We start from the raw sequence: 3938 nt of genomic DNA on the forward strand, positions 1-3938 counted from the left end.
AATGGCCAGTCATGATCCGCACCGTGAGCGCCTTCTGGTTCGTGTTGTGTTAGCAGAGAACTCGCACTAATTCCGTTGAACCCAGATGGTGTGACGGTCGCACCCGCTCATGGGCTGCGAAGTGCGAACCTGGTGACTTGGGACGCATCCGAAGCGCTATTATTTACGTAGGTATTATTTTTGCACACCGCTTTTCTCCGAACGTTAAGTGCAAATGAAGATCACACTAACGCTTATCGACAGTATTTTTCACAGCCTCAGATGCTAATTGCAGTTATATGTGGTTCGTGCGCAGTAACCCTTTTGAGACTAGAAACATATTTAGACACGTATGTCTGAGGGCACTGATTGCTGTAAGTCAGAAGTTTACATACACTTATGTTGAAGTCATTAAAACTATTTTTTTAACCACTCCACACATTTAATATTAGCAAACTATAGTTTTGGCAAGTCGTTTAGGACATCTACTTTGTGCATGACACAAGTAATTTTAACAACAATTGTTTACAGACAGACTGTTTAACTTTTAATTGACTATATCACAATTCCAGTGGGTCAGAAATTTGCATACACTAAGTTAACTGTGCCTTTAAGCAGCTTGGAAAATTCCAGAAAATGATGTCAAGCCTTTAGACAATTTGCCAATTAGCTTCTGATAAGAGGTGTACTGAATTGGAGGTGTACCCGTGGATGTATTTTAAGGCTTACCTTCAAACTCAGTGCTTCTTTGCTTGACATCATGGAAAAATCAAAAGAAATCAGCCAAGACCTCAGAAAAAACAATTGTGGACCTCCACAAGTCTGGTTCATCCTTGGGATCAATTTCCAAATGCCTGAATGTACCACATTCATCTGTACAAACAATAGTACACAAGTATAAACACCATGGAATCACGCAGCCATCATACTGCTCAGGAAGGAGACGCATTCTGTCTCCTAGAGATGAATATAGTTTGGTGCGAAAAGTGCAAATCAATCCCAGAACAACAGCAAAGGACCTTGTGAAGATGCTGGAGGAAACAGGTAGACAAGTATCTATATCCACAGTAAAAAAAGTCCTATATCTACATAACCTGAAAGGCTGCTCAGCAAGGAGGAAGCCACTGCTCCAAAACTGCCATAAAAAAGCCAGACTACAGTTTGCAAGTGCATATGGGGACAAAGATCTTACTTTTTGGAGAAATGTCCTCTGGTCTAATGAAACAAATATTTAACTGTTTGGCAATAATGAACATTTTTATGTTTGGAGAAAAAAGGGTGAGGCGTGCAAGCCGAAGAACACCATCCCAACCGTGAAGCATGGGGGTGGCAGCATCATGTTGTGGGGTTGCTTTGCTGCAGGAGGGACTGGAGCACTTCACAAAATAGATGGCATCATAAGGAAGGAAAATTATGTGGATATATTGAAGCAACATCTCAAGACACCTGCCAGGAAGTTAAAGCTCAGTCGCAAATGGATCTTCAAATGGACAATTATCCCAAGCACACCTGCAAAGTTGTGGCAAAATGGCTTAAGGACAACAAAGTCAAGGTATTGGAGTGGCCATCAGAAAGCCCTGACATCAGTACGATAGAAGCTTTGTGGGCAGAACTAAAAAAAGTGTGTGCGAGTAAGGAGGCCTACAAACCTGACTCAGTTACACCAGTTCTGTCTGGAGGAATGGGCCAAAATTACAGCAACTTATTGTGAGAAGCTTGTGGAACGCTACCCAAAATATTTGACCAAAGTTAAACAATTTAAAGGCAATGCTACCATATTACTAACAAAGTGTATGTAAGCTTCTGACCCACTGGGAATGTGATGAAAGAAATAAAAGCTGAAATAAATCATTCTCTCTTCTACTATTCTGACATTTTACATTCTTAAAATAAAGTAGTGATCCTAACTGACCTAAGATAGGGAATGATTTCTATGATTAAATGTCAGAAATTGTGAAAAACTGAGTTTAAATGTATTTGGCTAAGGTGTATGTAAACTTCAACTGTAAGTGCTATAGAAGCTGGCAGAGGCCACCAAACTGCAATGAGGCCTACTGAACAACTCTCATGAATAAGTATTGAGATGTAAATTTGCAACTTGTTATGTATGATATTATGCAGATACACACACACACACACACACACCATTTGTACACCAAATGTATTTGTACTTATCATGCTTAAAAATATATGTATTGCATAGCTTAAGATAAGAAACAGCAAACCTTGGCATTTATTTTAAATAAAGATAAGAGGCACACATTGCAAATATTCCACAAAAGGATGTGAAGTTTAAAATGATAAAAGAATAGATAAATGGTTCAAAAATATATATACACTTGGTTGCCAAACTTAGTGGAATATGTCCATTGTTAATGTGATGAACTACTGTGATTAAACTGCTTGGGCACATGTGTGCATTTTAGGGAAACTGATTTCATACATTCACTAAAAATGACCATGAGACCAGTTGGTTAAAGGAATGTTCTGAGTTCAATACATGTTAAGCTCAATCAACATCATTTGTGGCATAATGCTGATTGCCACAAAAATACTTTTTGACTTGTCAATACTTTTCTTTAAAAAGCAAAAATCTGGGTTACAGTGAGGCACTTGCAATGGAAGTAAATTGGGCCAATCCATAAACATTAAAATACTCACTTTTCAAAAGTATATCCACAAGACATAAAAAGTATGCGTGTTAACATGATTTTACTGTGTTAATATCACTTACTAATCTTTTCTGTGAAAAGTCTTAGGTGCATTATATTTTTCACAAAAACATTTGTCTTAGAATGGTTATTTTATATATTCTGCTTTTATTGTATCATTAGGAAATATCAATTTAAGATTTCCAAACATTTCCTTTGCAAATAGAATTGAATAGAAGAAGAACATGGAGGACTACAAGAGATGGAATGGCCCCCACAGAGCCCAGATCTCAGCATCATTGAGTCAGTCTGGGATTACATAAAGAGACAGAAGCAATTGAGGCAGCCTATATAGACAGAAGAACTGTGGCAAGTTCTCAAAGAGGCTTGGGACAGCATGTCTGCCAACAACCAAGAAAAACTGTGTCCAGGTACAAGATAATTTTTTTCACACCAAATACTGATTTAGCGTTTTTATGTTTACTGGACTTTGTTTGACATTAATTGATAAATGAGAACTATTTATGCCATTATCTTTTGTGAAGACATCCTCAATATGCAACATTTTTCACAAGTGCCTTAAACTTATGCAAAGTACTGCTGTGTGTAAGAATTTTACAACATTGTTATCATGACAATGTAATGCCATAAAACATCCTGGTTACTTTCGTAACCTCCGTTCCCTGATGGAGGGAACGAGATGTTGTGTCGATGTAGTGACACTAGGGGTCACTCTTGGGAGCCCGAAACACCTCTGCTTTTTTTAAAAAAGGCCTATGAGAATTGGCAAATGGAATTTGCATGTCACTCCCCTGGACATACTGGTATAAAAGAAGCTAGTATGCAACCACTCATTCAGGTTTTGTGCTGAGGAGCCGAGACCAGGTCCCGGACATTTCAGCGGGTAGTTCAGCATTATGACAAGAGGGACACAATATCTCGTTCCCTCCATCAGGGAACGGAGGTTATGAAAGTAACCAGGACGTTCTCTATCTGTCACTCACTCAATGTTGTGTCGATGTAGTGATACTATGGGTCCCTATACAAAACGCCATAACTATCTGAACTGTGTTACGTGAACTGGTGGTGTGTGACTGGCAGACCGCTGTGTGCCTCATATCCAGCACACCAGGCCATCACGTAACCTCCCCCCAACGCTCTTATGAGCGTCGAACGGTCCATCAGGAACAAGTCGACTGCCCAACTATAGGGACAGGCTAGCCCTGCCGAGGCCTCTTTCCCTCTCTTTTCTCCCCAAAAAGAGTGGAATTTGTTAACTGACTGGGAGCCATAAGTGTCTGCATCGGG

Source organism: Myxocyprinus asiaticus, chromosome 39, assembly GCF_019703515.2.
Source record: "Myxocyprinus asiaticus isolate MX2 ecotype Aquarium Trade chromosome 39, UBuf_Myxa_2, whole genome shotgun sequence".
In the NCBI taxonomy this organism is placed as follows: domain Eukaryota; kingdom Metazoa; phylum Chordata; class Actinopteri; order Cypriniformes; family Catostomidae; genus Myxocyprinus; species Myxocyprinus asiaticus.